Source organism: Triticum aestivum, chromosome 2A, assembly GCF_018294505.1.
Source record: "Triticum aestivum cultivar Chinese Spring chromosome 2A, IWGSC CS RefSeq v2.1, whole genome shotgun sequence".
NCBI classification, from domain to species: Eukaryota; Viridiplantae; Streptophyta; class Magnoliopsida; order Poales; family Poaceae; genus Triticum; species Triticum aestivum.
Genome location: NC_057797.1, coordinates 628,936,389 through 628,953,784, shown reverse-complemented (window position 1 = coordinate 628,953,784; position 17,396 = coordinate 628,936,389).

Genomic DNA, 17,396 nt, shown 5'->3' with positions numbered 1-17,396 from the left:
GGTTTGCAAGAAGCCTACACCAAAGCTTGTCCCAATTCGGCCAAAAAAATATGGCATCATGTTGGTGCCATGTCATGACACCATGCCAAGTTTCATGATTTTCAGGCGTCTTTTGGAATTACAGGAATTAAAAAAAACCAAGTTTCTCAATCTTTCCGGCTGAGCTACGATGCTCAGATGTTTGAATTTCACTATCATGTCTTGCATGGGACCTAGAAATTCACCCAATTACACACATGTGTGTAACATCCCAAATTTTCAATTTGGAATGTTATACATAGGTCATCATATGCATATCATATTTTATTTGCATTTTGGTTTTGATCCTAGAAATTCTAAGCAACTCAAGGACCCACAGAGAGAGTTGGGATTTCATTCATTTTCATATTTGAATTCTTCTCAAATATTGAAAAGAGGATCATTTTGGTTTTAATTATTTTTCTCTCCAAAATATTTTGTATATAAAAATAAAAGAGAGGATATAATATGACTTCTCCAAAATAAAGAAATATTGAAGGAAAAATATTTAAAATCAAATAAATATTTATTGGGATTTTTATTGCTATTTTATTCGAATTAGAAAAATATACATTTTTCAAAAATTGCATTTTAGGCCAGAAAAATGTTCACTTCGTTCTAAATATTTTATTTAGACGGCGAAAATTGTTTTTGGCATTTTTAATTTTTTTTATTTATTTAGCATTATTCCTTTTCCGCGAAATTTATTTTATAAAAAAAAATTCCCGAACCGAACTGGGCCGAAGGCCCAGCCGGCCCGCGGAGCCGCCTCCTTCCTCGCCACGCCCCGCCGTGCCCTCGCCGGGCTCCCGAGGGAGTCCGAGCTCGCCACGTCGCGCCGCCGACCCCCTCCCCAAGTTGGACCGCCCCCTCCCGAGGCTATTTAAGTCGTCGCCCCGACCCCTCTGCCCTCATCCCACCCCGCCGCCGCAACCACCGCCACCGCAGCCGCCACCCCGCGCCGCCACCTTGTCTTGCAGCGCCCGCTGCGCCGCCTCGCCGTAGCCGCGGAGCCCCGCCGGAGCTGCCTCCCGTCCGCTGCCATTGACCCTGCCGACCCGCCGGTTTTCTTCGGTAAACTGGTAAAAACTACAAAGCCGCCGCCGTGTTTTTATAAACCCTAGATCGTTTTTTTCTAGATCGGTTCGGTTTTCTTCTGTTTAGGTTACTTCGCGAACGTCCATTCGTATGTTCGTTTTAACGAACGAATTCGTTCGTTTGCCTCTGTTAGCGGACGTTTGCATCGTAGTCTTTTGCTTTTATTTTATTTTCAGCCAGGGACCTATCCACGATTATTTTTATCGCAAATTAGCCCCTGATCTTCAAACCCTCGCAACTTTTTAACCGTTCGTCCAAATCCAGTGAAACCAACGCCAAAATCTTCGCCTCATGCCCCTCTTTCTGGTTAATCAACTTGAACATGGTTTTGACAATTTAAAAATTGGTTTCAAGCAGATTTGTATTCGAAGTTCTTTTAACCATAGTTTTAGTTCCGTAGCTCTGATTCGGTTGATTCTTTTTGCAAATCAAAGCTTTTCAGTTGGACTTTCAGATTTGGATCTTCTTATTTGAGTTTTACCCTTGCATATATGCTTGAGTGCTTATGTATGTTATTGTTTGTTTGTGATAGAATTCTCGGAGTGCTAAGCGTGCTACTACGAGTCTCTAGGTTTTGCAGATCGTCAGCAAGGCAAGTAACACATTGATCATACTCTTTTCATACCCAGTTTTTTGGGCATTAGTTACAATCCTCAAACACTTCATGATTAGGATGTGTTTAACTTGTGGGTATTGGGAAGTAGATGATGGGGTAGAACCTATTGCCCTTTTATTATCAAACCCTTGGGAGTTACTTCTACGTTATGCTTATACTGCTATGCTATGTTCGTTGACGTGGTTTGGTTTGAGTGATCCATGAAAGATGTGAGATTATTAATTAACGGTTAATTTAAGGTGGCTACTTAAATACACATCTGGGTGGATTGGTTGCGGGCACCTGGGGATATACCAGTGTTGTCTTTTGGTTCGCCACCCAGGCTCAAAGGGATCATAAGATTATTCATGCTAGAAACTTCCGTGTGCAGCCACAAGATATTATGGGCTCTAGCATAGTTGAGTATGTTGCATGACCTCTTTCAGTGGTGGGCTAGAAGATGTAGGGGAAAGTAGGTGTAACTGTCCACCCAGAGTAAAGAGTTATTGTTTCTGAAAGACTGTGTCTCGATCATCCGTTTCGCAAACACCATGTAGTGCGAGAAAACCAACGGACGAGATTGAGTCTTGTGGGGAAAAGTGCACAAACCTTTGCAGAGTCTACAAACTAATCATGGTTAGCCGTGTCCCCGGTTATGGACAACATGAGTATCTGGTTCTTGGATTATCATGTTGATCTCGTCACTCTAAACTAATTTGTTGGGTTAATAATTACTTTTTAATTGGGATTGAGATGGGGCTACCATTCTCAATGTTTATCAACTACCATGATAGTTAATAAAGTATATTCCTTTGATGTAGGAAAAAATTGGCTTTTCGCAAAAACATTATAACCATAGAGCCTCCACCAGCCATATATGCATGTAGTGATAGCATTTATTCTGTTCATTGCTCTACTGTGTTATATTGCCAGCATATTCCATGTGCTGACCCGTTTCAGGCTGCAACATATCATGTTGCAGACTTTTCAGACGAAGAGTAAGGTGCGCTAGGTCGTTGTCGTGCTCTCAGCTATGCCGTTGGAGTTGATGGACTCACTTTATCTTCCAAGCCTTCCGCTGTTATCTTATTTAGATGGCCTTAAGCCATATTATTGTAATAAGTTCTCTTTTGAGACATTCCATGTAATAAGTATGTGATTTTACTCTGTTATAAATCCTTCAAGTACTGTGTGTGTCAGCATTACCGATCCAGGGATGACACTTAAAGCACAGAGATTTTACCGTTTGAGGTCGGATCGCCACAATGTGATTTTTCAAACAACTTTGGTGCACTGGAGCCTGTGCTTGTAGTACAAATTTGAATTATGCAAATTAAACCAGAAACTCAATTAATGTATAAAAAAGGCGAAACGAGTCCGGAATAATTCCAAAATTTAGCACGGTACTTCTATTTGGTCTAATCTGGCTATGTAAAAGAATTAAGGTGGGAGAAGGCACTATATGTATGTCGTTTCGCACACGGAGGTGACACGTCCCCTCTTGGAACCAGGAGCCTTCTTGAGGGAAGCTCCGGTTTGCAAGAAGCTTACACCAAAGCTTGTACCAATTCGGTGAAAAAAATTACCACAGCATGTTGGTGCCATGTCATGACACCATGCCAAGTTTCATGATTTTCAGGCATGTTTTGGAATTACATGAATTAAAAAACCAAGTTTCGCAATCTTTTCGGCCGAGCCACGATGCCCAGATGTTTGAATTTCACTCCCATCTCTTGCATGGGACCTAGAAATTCACTCAAGGACACACATGTGATTTTTCAAACAACTTTGGTGCACTAGAGCCTGTGCTTGCATTTCAAATTTGAATTATGTACATTAAATGCCCAGAAACTCAATTAATGTATAAAAAGGCAAAACGAGACCGGAATAATTCCAAAATTTAGCACGGTACTTATATTTGGTCTAATATGGCTGTGTAAAACAATTAAGGCGGGAGAAGGCAGTGTACATATGTCGTTTCGCACATGGAGGTGACACGTTCCCTCTCGGAACCACGAGCCTTCTTGAGGGAAGCTCCGGTTTGCAGGAATCCTACACCAAAGCTTGTCCCAATTCAGCCAAAAAATTACCGCAACATGTTGGTGCCATGTCATGAGACCATGCCAAGTTTCATGATTTTCAGGCGTGTTCTGGAATTACTGGAATTAAAAATCCAAGTTTCTCAATCTTTCCGGCCGAGCCATGACGCTCAGATGTTTGAATTTCACTCCCATCTCTTGCATGGGACCTAGAAATTCACCAAGGACACACATGTGATTTTTCAAACAACTTTGGTGCACTGGAGCCTGTGCTTGTAGTTCAAATTTGAATTACGGACATTAAATGCCCCAAAACTCAATTAATGTATAAAAAAGGCGAAACGAGCCTGGAATAATTCCAGAATTTAGCACGGTACTTCTATTTGGTCTAATCTGGTTGTGTAAAAAATTAAGGCGGGAGAAGGCAGTGTACGTATGTCGTTTCGCACACGGAGGTAACACGTTCCCTCTCGGAACAACGAGCCTTCTTGAGGGAAGCTCCGGTTTGCAAAAGCCTACACCAAAGATTGTCCCAATTCGGCCAAAAAAATTACCACAACATGTTGGTGCCATGTCATGACACCATGCCAAGTTTCATGATTTTCAGGCATGTTTTGGAATTACAGGAATTAAAAAACCAAGTTTCTCAATCTTTCCGGCTGAGCCACGACGCCCAAATGTTTGAATTTCAGTCCCATCTCTTGCATGGGACCTAGAAATTCATCCAAGGACACACATGTGATGTTTCAAACAACTTTGGTGCACTGGAGCCTATGCTTGTAGTTCAAATTTGAATTATGCATATTAAATGCCTAGAAACTCAATTAATGTATAAATAGGCCAAACGAACACGGAATAATCCCAAAGTTTAGCACGATACTTTTCTTGGAACCACGAGCCTTTTGAGGGAAGCTCCGGTTTGCAAGAAGCCTACACCAAAGCTTGTCCCAATTCGGCCAAAAAAAGTACCGCAAAATGTTGGTGACATGTCATGACACCATGCCAAGTTTCATGATTTTTAGCCGCGTTTTGGATTTATAGGAATTAAAAAACCAAGTTTCTCAATAATTTCGGCCTAGCCACGACACCCAGATGTTTGAATTTTATTCCCATTTCTTGCATGGGACCTATAAATTCACCCAAAGACACACATGTGATTTTTCAGCAAACTTTGGTGCATTGGAGCATGTGCTTGTAGTTCAAATTTGAATTATGCACATTAAATGCCCAGAAACTCAATTAATGCATGAAAATGCCAAACGAACCCGAAACAATTCCAAATTTAAACACGACACTCATGTACTAGTTGCATGTTCATTGTACGTAAATGTTCTATCAATTCAAACACCATCCTTTCCCTCCATAACACCACTTTGTCTTTCAAAACATAATGAAAAAATCAGGTATACCACAAACGGTTTACTAGAAAGAATCATGTGGGATGCGATATAAAATATCTTGGCGCATCGTCTTGTCTGGCTTACGCAGGAAGCTTCGTCGTCTACAGTCCACCGTCCCCACTTGAACCACACTTGCGCGCTAGTTTCTCGCAGCACCGAGCGAAATTTTTTTGCCACCGCAGAAATATCTATCTCCCCGCCCCCTCCCTCCTACCAAAAGCTACATTTCCACTGTTCCTCCTTGCTTTCCAAGTTCAAACCTTCAATGCTGCTTACGGGCTGCTCAGCCTCCTCGCCGACAACCCTTCTTCTTGCAGTGCCACCTCCTCGCCGGCTACCCTTCTTCTTGCAGCGCCGCCTCCTCGTCGGCGACCCTTCTTCTTGCTTTGCCGCCTCCTTGCCAGTGACCCTTCTTCTTGCCGCGCAGCCTCCTGGCCGTCGACCCTTCTTCTCGCTGTGCGGCCTCGTCGATATGGTTAGGTAATCCACACCCCACCCACACCATCCTCCTCCTTTCCCGCCCCACATGCCTCGGCTCACGGAGCGACACCTTCCACCGAAATCACTGCCCCCTCCTCCAATTAAGCGCCAGCCACAGCCATTTTACACGCAGTATAACATGGAGCTGAGTAGCATGTGGCCGCACGCGCGAACGAGGTCGCTATGGCTGACATGCGTGTCGACCACCAGATCTTGGAGGAGCACCTCGTCTTAGAGGCCACCGTTGACACCGCCACGCAGTTGTGTACTTTAAAATACAGTTCGTGATGTTTTCTCGAGGCCACCGCCAGTGCCTTCTAGTGATTTGTCCTCTGTAATGTTAATATGCAATCTGATGTTCAATTAACAGTTTGGTCCTTCGAAGTGTAATGTTCAGTTAACACTTTGGTCCAACAATTGCTACATTTCGTAGTACTGTCCTCAAGCATTCTTTGTTTTGTTAACTGTCTTATCTTCTCATACATGTTTCTTCTGTGCAATGTCGTGCTCAGTTAACTATTTTTCTTCATTTGGTCTGCTGTCCATTTAACTGTTTGGTTCAGTTCTACAATTTGATTTTCATTTGTTGTGGGTACAATTTTGTATTGTTATCCATGTGACACCAATCGAATTTCGTTGTACTCAATACATATTCTACTGATAGTATGGCAACTCTCAGTTAACCTGATCAAGATCTTCCTTATGTGTGTTGCGGGGAAACAATGGGAGACATTGTGGTTTACCATCGAGGTTTGTTCAAGCATGGTCCTTTGGCTAATAGCACATTATTGTGCAGTTGCAGGAATCATTCTAATATTTAGGTTTCTTACAATTTGGTCTTGCACATGTAGGTCCAGCTGTTAGAGGCTTAGACCCACTGTTCGACCCATTTTGCATCTGGGAAAATGAGATGTCCATGAATATCAGTCAAGTCAAGAAACTCAGAAAGATTGTTAGGATGAAGAAGCTTGCGACGAATAATAGCAAGATCTTTGTGTGCACAATGAAGAAGACATTAGTCAACTATAGGATGGTACCAACTCTTTTACCTTGTTTTTACCCCTTGCGCCATTTCAAAATTTACAACAGTGATTTATGCATAGCTTTGTTTTAAGTACTTTTCATAGGAGTTCACCGATGATTACCTCTCAAAATACTTGCATGGTCAAGAGGCGAGGAAGGTATTCATTCAACACCCACGGTACAATATTGAAGTCTTCTTGAAGAGGACGAAGGTTGGGCGGGCAATTATCCATAGCCACTGGCCTAAAGTTGCAAGGACATTCAACATCACTGAAGGCTCAATATTTGCCTTCCGCTTCTGCAGTTTCCCAGATGAGATTCATCTGTCTATTTACCGTGTATGATGCTACTTTCCAAAGGTTTTTGATGCTGCATGTGAAACTTGGTGCTGTTGTGTAATGGCGTAACTGAGTGCCAGAGCTATCTGATGTAATTCGATTATGAAATCCTGGTTGCTTTTATATGGATATGAAATATCTAGTGTGTTTTATAAGAAATATCAGTTTGATTAGTACATGCATTATCAATAATATGCTAATTACCCTGTTTATTGGGGTTTTCTATTGCAAACGGTTACTCAGACAACACCGTGGGCGATGAACTCAAACAACCCACACGGTTTCTAGAAAGTAGGCGTGTTCGATCAACTAACAATCACACACGGCTTCCGGCAGCGAACTGTTTGCGTTAGGCCACCTTGCACAAACCTTTCCACACAAAGAACTGTGTGGGATGTACATACCTACAGAAATGATTTTTTGGGATTCACCATGTGGGATGTACATACCTACGGAAATGATTTTTGGGATTCACCGTGTGGGATGTACATACCTACGGAAATGATTTCTAGGATTCACCGTGTGGGATGTACATACCTACGGAAATGATTTCTGGGATTCACCGTGTGGGATGTACATACCTACGGAAATGATTTCTGCGATTCACCGTGTGGGATGTACATACCTACGGAAATGATTGGGTTTCCATGTCTCACCCGATCGCACACAGCCCTAGCCTAGGTCCCACGAGGGCCTATCCCCGACGATTTCTGGGTCGTGTGGGAAGGACCCCCCTATCGCCCACACTCACTTGGCGACGGTTCCAAATGCCGCCGTGGAAAGGGGTTTTAAACCGTTTGTTTAGGACATCGATGTACCAGTGGAATACTACTGATAATATGGTGGTCGACTAGAAATTTTGATTGGAGTAAGACTCCATGATATCTGCTCCAGCTTTGTCTTCATAATCATCATCACTGTCGGGGTCGGAGTCGGTGTCGTCAATGATGATGTAATCCTCGGGGTGGTTGTCCTCTCCAAGTGCGGGATCTCCCATGAATATTCCTAGCTTCTTCGTCAGGTCTTCATTCTTCTCCAGTAGTACTGCAATTTCCTCTTCATATCCATCACGTGTAGACTTGAGTTCCTCTTCTAGCTCCATGTTCCGGGTCATCACCTTCTTCATCTCTATCATGCTGGAGCATATCTGGTTCTCCTGACGATGAATGTGTTGGTTTAACTCCTGGATATAGGCTGCAATGAATTTATCACTCCTGGTGCTAATCATCTCCCATTGCTCATCTTGGTGTCCACATATCTGGTAGATGGTGTCCTTAAGATCCTTGTGGTAAACTTCGACGTTGCGTCCCATGGTGATGTGGGCTAGCATGCTCTTTCCTAGACTCCAGGTTAGTGCATCAAAGGAAAACTGTATGGGCTCAGTAACTAGCGTGAATGTCCCTCCTGGAACATGAACACGAATCGTCCAACGCTCCTCTTCTGGTAAAGTGGCGGTGTAAGTCCCGGTGAAGCTTGGTATTCCAATGCTTAGGTACTTAGTGGCTTCCTTCAAGTGTCATCCGAAAGGGGTGCCTTCATCCGGTTGAGCAAACTTGTTCCTTGGGTCCGCCATCTATAAAGTAGAAAATGGAGAAGAGTCGGAAATGAGTAGAGAAGAGGGTCCTATGGCTTGTCTTAGTGGTCGTGTCCTACAGTCAGCATGTGCTCTGATACCATCTTGTAGCGATCCGACCTCAGATGGTCAAATCTCTATGTATAAGTGTCATCCCTGGATCAGTAATGTTGACACACACAGTACTCGAGGTTTTATAACAGAGTTCAATCACACACTTATTACATCGAGTGTCTCAAAAGAGAATTATTACAATAATATGGCTGAAGGCCATCTAAAGACGATAACAGCGGAAGCTTCGAAGGTAAATGAGTCCATCAACTCCAACGGCATAGCCGAGTGCACGACAACGACCTAGCGCACCTTACTCCTCGTCTGAAAACTCTGCAACATAATACGTTGCAACCTATGTAGGTCAGCACATGGAATATGCTGGAAAAATAACACTATAGAGCAGTGATGAAGTAACCACTATAACTATATGCATATTTGGCTGTTGGAGGCTCTATGGTTATCATTTGCATAAATCTAGTTTTTCCCTACAACAAAGGAATATAATTTATTTAACTACAAAGTTTGTTGAAAACATTGAGAAGGTTCCTCCAGCTCAATCCCAAAATAAATATTCATCAACCCAACAAATTAATTAAATAGAGTGATGAGATCAAATCAATAATTCAAATACTAGATACTCAAGATGTCCATAACCAGGGACACGGCTAACCATGATTAGTTTATACACTCTGCAGAGGTCTGTGCACTTTTCCCCACAAGACTCGGTCGCCTCTGTTGGATTTCTCGCATTGCATGATGTTTGAGAAACAGATGACCAAAACACAATCTTTTTGAAGAGGTCCCCTTAACCGATAGATAGGCCGATACACCTACAATCCCCTGCATCTGCTAGCCCATCATGGAAAGGTTCCCATAACTTACTCAACTATGCCAGAGCCCATAATGGCTTATGACTGCACACGGAAGTTTCTAGCATGAATAATCTTATGATCCCTTTGAGCCTGGGTGGCGAACCATAGGATGCTCACACGGTTACTCCAGGATATCCCAGGACAACGTTGGATTGCTCCAGTGCCCAGATAACCAATGGGTGCTCCAAGGGGCCTCAACCAATCCACCCAGATGTGTATTAAAGTAGGCACCTTAAGTTAACCATTAATTAAAACTCTCACATCTATCATGGATCACTCAAACCAAACCACGTCTGCGAGCATAGCATAGCAGTATAAGCATAACGTAGAAGTAACTCCCAGGGTTTGAAATTAAAGACAATAGGTTCTACCTCATCAACTACTTCCCAATACCCACATGTTATCAAGCCTACTCATGCAATGTTTGAGATTTGAAACTAATGCATAAAAATGGGTAAATAAGGGGTATGATCAAAGTGTTACTTGCCTTGCTGACGATCTGAAAATCCTAGTGATTCATAGTAGCATGCTTCGCACTCTGAAAACTCTATCATAAACAAACAATAGCATACATGAGCACTCAAGCATAAGATGCAATGGTAAAACTCAAATGAAAAGATCCAAACTAAAATTTCAACTAAAGAGATTTGATTTGCAAAAAGAATTAATCAAATCGGAGCTACGAAACTCAAACTACGATCAAAAGAAATTGAATCAAATCTGCTTGAAATGAAATTTTAATTTGTCAAAACCATGTTCAAGTTGGTTATCTGAAAAGAGGGGAACAAGACAAAGATTTTGGAGTTGGTTTCACTGGATTTGGACAAACGAGTGAAAAGTAACGAGGGTACGAAGATCAGGGATTAATCTATGATAAAAGTATTCGCGGATAGGTCCCTGGTCAAAAAATAAAATAAAAAGAAAAACCTAACGAACGAACGTTCGCTACAAAAACCTAATGAATGAATGTTTGCTACGAAAACCTAACGAACGAAATCGTTCGTCAAAAATAAACTAACGGGTGAACGTTTGTTAAATAACGAACCGAAAATAAAGCCGATCTAAACCTAACTAACCGAAAAAACAAAAAAGAAAACCGTCGGTTTTTTACCGGTTAACCGAACTTGGCCGGCGGTGGTCAACGGTGAACGGCGCGGCGGCTCCGGTGAGATGGCGGGGCGGCGGCTCCGGCGAACATCGAGGCGGGGCGGCGCGGGGCTGCTGAGTGGCGGCGCGACGACGGGCGGCGGTAGCGGGCGACGGCGCAGCGAGGCTTGTAGCGGCGGCGACTTGGGCGGCGGCGGCGCGGTTTGAGGAGGAGGGGGGCGGTCGGGTCCGGTTATAAAGGGGGCCGGGGGGTTTCTTGGGCGAGGGGCGGCGGAACGGGAGTCCGGCTCGGACTCCTCAAGCTGCGGCGGCGGCGGGACTCCTCCGCGTGGGAGGAAGCGACGGGCCGGCTTGGCTGGGCCTTTGGCCGAGTCAGGCGCCGGAACGTTTTTTTAAATAAAATTTTGCTCGAAAGAAAAATCCTATAAATATATAAAAAAAATCTAAAAATACCAGAATTAATTTCCACCGTCCAAACTTAATATTTAGAACAAACTAAACATTTTTCTGGCCTAAAAATGCATAATTTTTAATTCAAATAAAATAGCAAATAAAATAATAATTTGATTTTAAAATTTCTTCTCCAATATTCCTCTCTTTTGAAGAAGTCATTTTTATCTTCTCTCTTTTATTTTTATTATTGGAGATAATCTGAGAGAAAAATATTTAAAATCAAATTGACCCTCTTTTCAAAGTTGAGAAAATTCAAATATGAAAATTTGTGAATCCTCCAACTCTCTCCTTGGGTCCTTAAGTTGCTTAAGATTTCTAGGATCACACCCAAAATGCAAAGAAAAAAAATATGATATGCATATGATGACCTATGTATAACATCCAAATTGAAAATTGGGATGTTGCACTAAATATGTATGATCTTTTATTGTAAGGGAAAATAAGCGTGGCACGAGGTTGTGATGGTAAATAAATAAAAGTGACAAACTGCATAATAAAGGTTGCTATCACAAAGGGTAATACAACGCGATGTTCCTTTGCATTAAGGGTTTGCACATCCAAAAATAAAAGGCGCATGACAACCTCTGCTTCCCTCTACGAAGGGCCTATCTTTTTACTTTCATGTATTTACTTTTATGCAAGAGTCAATAATATTTCCTCTTATTTAAACATCAATTATTCTTTAGTTAGAAAGCATAATGTGGTGGGGAAAGATCCAAGCATATATGGCCATTCAAATATATTTGATCATGAATTATTATTGTTGACAATTATCTATATGATAAACAAGTTGGGAGGCAAAACATTAAGCCCCTATCTTTCTCTGAGTTCGGCAAATGCTATTTGTTATAAAATATGCTTTGAGTGTTAGCAATCATGGAAAATTATATGATAGTTGAGTATGTGGAATTTGCTAATTCAAAGCTCTTGCCTATACCCTTCCTGAAAATAAGATGAATTGCAATTGTTTGGTGACTGAGAACATAGTTTGTTACTTTTCAAGAAACTTTATGGTCTATACTTTAACGTGTTAACAGATCATGAGAAGTTTTATGAGATGAGGTACCGTTTATGATATAATGATGCTAGAAAAGTGTTTGGGACTATCATTTATCAAATTTATGCACTATGCAAGCATTCACACTTCATAAATTATTTCTTTTATCATTTACCTACTCGAGGACGAGCAGGAATTAAGCTTGGGGATACTGATACGTCTCTGATGTCGCTTGAAGCTACGTCGGTATTTCCCCAAAGAGGAAGGGATGATGCAGCACAACGGCAGTAGGTATTTCCCTCATATATGGAACCAAGGTTATCGAATCAGTAGGAGAACCAAGCAACACAACGTAAACAACACCTGCACACAAATAACAACTTCTCGCAACCCGACGTGTTAAAGGGGTTTGTCAATCCCTTCCGGGGTACGACGCTTCAAGATAGGCAAATGGACGTGGGGTAAATCTGTAGTAGATTGATAGATCAAACGCTGAATAAATAAATAAGAATAAATTGCAGCAAAGTATTTTTGGGTTTTTGGTTTAGTAGATCTGAAAATAAACGCAAAGGAAAATAGATCGCAAAGGTAAATAATATGAGAAAGAGACCCGGGGGCCGTAGGTTTCACTAGTGGTTCTCTCGAGAAAAATAACAAACGGTGGGTGAAAAAATTACTGTTGGGCAATTAATAGAACTTCAAATAGTCATGACGATATCCAGGCAATGATCATTACATAGGCATCACCTCCGAGATTAGTAGACCCACTCCTGCCTGCATCTACTACTATTACTCCACAAATCGACCGCTATCCAGCATGCATCTAGTGTATTAAGTTCATGAAGAAACGGAGTAATGCAGTAAGAACGATGACATGATGTAGACAAGATCTATCTATGTAGAGATATATCCCATCGTCTTATCCTTAGTAGCAGCGATACATACATGTCGGTTCCCTTTGTGTCACTGGGATCAAGCACCGTACGATCGAACCCACTACAAAGCACATCTTCCCATTGCAAGATAAATATATCAAGTTGGCCAAACAAAACCCAAATATAGGAGAAGAAATACGAGGCTATAAGAGATCATGCATAAAAGAGATCAAACAAACTCAAATACTTTCGTGGATATAAAAAGATAGATCTGATCATAAGTTCGAAGTTCATCGATCCCAACAAACACACCGCAAAAGAGTTACATCATATGGATCTCCAAGAGACCACTGTATTGAGAATCAAGAGAGAGAGAGAGAGAGATGAAGCCATCTAGCTACTAACTATGGACCCGAAGGTCTACAAAGAACTACTCACGCATCATCGGAGAGGCACCAATGGAGGTGGTGGTTCTGGACTCTGCGGCAGCTGGATGAATATTTCGTCTACTCCCCTAGGGTTCTGGGAATATTGGGGTCTTTATAGAGCAAAGAGGCGGTCCGGGGGCACCCGAGGTGGGTACAACCCACCAGGGCACGCCTGGGCCTCCTGGCGCACCCTGGTCGGTTGTGCCTCCCTCGAGGCACCCTCCATGCGCAGTCAGGGCCCGTTGTGTTCCTTTTGGCCCATAAAAATTCTCCATAAAGTTTCGTGGCATTTGGACTCCGTTTGATATTGATTTTCTGCGATGTAAAAAACATGGAAAAGACAGCAACTGGCACTTGCCACTATGTCAATAGGTTAGTACCAAAAAATGATATAAAATGACTATAAAATGATTATAAAACATCCAAGATTGATAATAAAACAGCATGGAACAATCAAAAATTATAGATACATTGGATACGTCTCACCATCTCCAAGCTTAACTCCTACTCGTCCTTGAGTAGGGAAGTGATAAAAACAGAATTTTTGATGTGGAATGTTGCCTATCATGTCATATCATATTACTTTCTTTATAGCATGGACATTTGGACTTTTATATTGTTCAAAGCAATAGTCTAGTTTTGACATGATAATTTAAATATTCAAGCATATCAATAAGCAACCAAGTGTTTCAAAATATCAACGCTAAAATAAGCTATCCCTAGCCCGTCATGCTCAACCATTGATCCATTCATGAAACACTCTCGCATATTAGCTATATCCAATACTCAAGTACGATCATATTGCATCCTAGTTGATGCTTTTATAAGAGAAGATGGAGACTCAAATTCAAAATATCAATGCTAAAATAAAGTTTATTCCTTTTTCCACCATACTTTCAGTTTCCATGGCTAACCGTATCCACGGGTGCCCTCCAAACCAACACTTTCCAAGGAATTTATTATTTTACAACATAAAGTAAATTCATTTTTTTTATTTTGGGACTGGGCATCCTTAATACCTTTGGCTTACTCTTGTGCAATGACAAGTGAATAAACACTCATCTTGAGAATAACACATCTAGCATGGAAAATATTAGCCACCCCTCACCGCTCCGCGAGCAAAACAAACACACAAAAGAGAAGTTTATTTTTGAAAATTAGAGATGGCACATGCAAATTTGCTTAGAGCAACAAAAGAATACCGCATATTGGTAGATATACTGGACTCATGTGGCAAAACTGGGTTAAAGGATTTTGGATGCACAAGTAGTGATCATACTTAGTGCAAAATGAAGGCTAGCAAAAGATTGGGAAGCGACCAACCAAGAAACGAATAATCTCATAAGAGAGCATTAAGCATAACTAACACCGAATAATGCACCATAAGTAGGATATAATTTCATTGCATAACTATGGACTTTTGTGCTTGCATAGGGAATCACAAACCTTAACAACAATATTCTTATTAAAACATAATTACTCATCAAGATGACTCACATATCACATCATCATATCTCAAAACTATTACTAAGAATCAAGTTTATTTTGTCCAATGATCTTCATGGATGTTTCTATTACACCCTTCTTGGATATCTATCACTTTGGGACTAATTTTCATGTGTTGCTTTTGACAAGCTCAAACAAATATAAGTGAAGATCATGAGCATAACATTTCTTTCTCTCAAATTAATTTAAGTGAACCAAGAGAGAATTTCTTCAAAAAAAAACTAAATCACACCGTGCTCAAAATGATATAAGTGAAGCACTAGAGCAAGTCCATAGCTCATAAAAAATTAAGTGAAGCATAGAGAGCAATTCTAACAAGTCATGACATAATTTTGGCTCTCTCAAATAGGTGTGTCCAGCAAGGGATCAAGACTAAATCACAAAATAAAACAAGCAAAGACTCATATCATACAAGACGCTCCAAGCAAAACACATAGTATGTGACAAACAAAAATATAGTTTCGAGTAAAATGCCGATGGTCGTTAGAAGAAAGAGGGGATGCCACTCGGGGGCATCCCCAATTTAGTTGGTTGCTCATTTTTGGATAATAGTTTGGGATGCTGATACGTCCATTTTGCATCCTGCTTTTATATCAATATTTATTGCATTATGGGCTGTTATTACACATTATGTCACAATACTTATGCCTATTATCTCTTATTTTACAAGGTTTACATGAAGAGGGGGAATGCCGGCAGCTGGAATTCTGGGCTGGAAAAGGAGCAGATATTAGTGACCTATTTTGCACATCTCCAAAAGTCCTGAAACTTCACAGGAGCACATTTCAGAATATATAAAAAATATTGGGCGAAAGAAGTACCAGAGGGGGCCACCCACCATCCACGAGGGTGGGGGCGCGCCCCCTGCTTCGTGGGCCCCTGGCAGCCCTCTGATGCCTATCTTTGGCTATATGGAGTCTTTCGTCGAGGAAATAATCATAATCAAGCTTTCGGGAAGAAACTCTGCCACCACGAGAAGGAACCTTGGCGGAACCAATCTAGGGCTCTAGTGGAGCTGTTCTGCCGGGGAAACTTCCCTCCGGGAGGGGGAAATCATCACCAACAATCCTCTCATTGGGAGGGGGTCAATCTCCATCAACATCTTCACCAACACCATCTCATCTCAAACCCTAGTTCATCTCTTGTATCCAATCTTTGTCCCAAAGCCTCAAATTGGTACCTGTGGGTTGCTACTAGTGTTGATTACTCCTTGTAGTTGATGCTAGTTGGTTTACTGGGTGGAATATCATATGTTTAGATCCATTATGCATATTAATACCCCTCTGATTTTGAACATGAATATGATTTGTGAGTAGTTACGTTTGTTCCTGAGGACATGGGAGAAGTCTTGCTATAAGTAGTCATGTGAATTTGGTATTCATTCGATATTTGATGAGATGTATGTTGTCTTTCCTCCAGTGGTGACATGTGAACGTCAGCTACATGACACTTCACCATTGTTTGGGCCTAGAGGAAGGCATTGGGAAGTAATAAGTAGATGATGGGTTGCTAGAGTGACAGAAGCTTAAAGCCTAGTTTATGCGTTGCTTCGTAAGGGGTTGACTTGGATCCATATGTTTCGTGCTATGGTTAGGTTTACCTTAATACTTTTGTTGTAGTTGTGGATGCTTGCAATAGGGGTTAATCATAAGTGGGATGCTTTTCCAAGGAAGGACAGTACCCAAGCACCGGTACACCCACATATCAAATTATCAAAGCACCGAACGTGAATCATATGAACGTGATGAAAACTAGCTTGACGATAATTCCCATGTGTACTCGGGAGCGCTTTATTTTATATAAGAGTTTGTCCAGGCTTGTCCTTTGCTGCAAAAGGGATTGGGCCATATTGATGCACCTTATTTACTTTTATTACTTGTTACTCGTTACAAATTACCTTATCACAAAACTATCTGTTACCGATACATTCAGTGCTTGCAGAGAATACCTTGCTGAAAACCGCTTACCATTTCCTTCTGCTCCTCGTTGGGTTCGATGCTCCTACTTATCGAAAAGGCTACGATAGATCCCCTACACTTGTGGGTCATCAAGACTCTTTTCTGGCATCGTTGCCAAGGAGTGAAGCGCCTTTGGTAGGTGGAATTTGGTAAGGAAAAATTTATATGGTGTGCTGAAATTTACTGTCACTTGTTACTATGGAACATAATCCTTTGAGGGGCTTGTTCGGGGTATCTTCACCCCGACCAGTAGAGCAAAGAGTTGCTCCTCAACCTACTGAGCCTATTGAAAATGTTTACGTTGAAATTCCTTCGGGTATAATAGAGAAACTGCTAGCTAATCCTTTGACAGGAGATGGAACATTGCATCCTGATTTGCATCTAATCTATGTGGATGAAGTTTGTGGATTATTTAAGCTTGCAGGTATGCCCGAAGATGTTATCAAGAAGAAGGTCTTCCCTTTATCTTTGAAGGGAGAGTCATTGACATGGTTTAGGCTATGTGATGATATGGGATCATGGAACAACAACCGATTGAAATTGGAATTTCATCAGAAGTTTTATCCTATGTGTCTTGTTCAT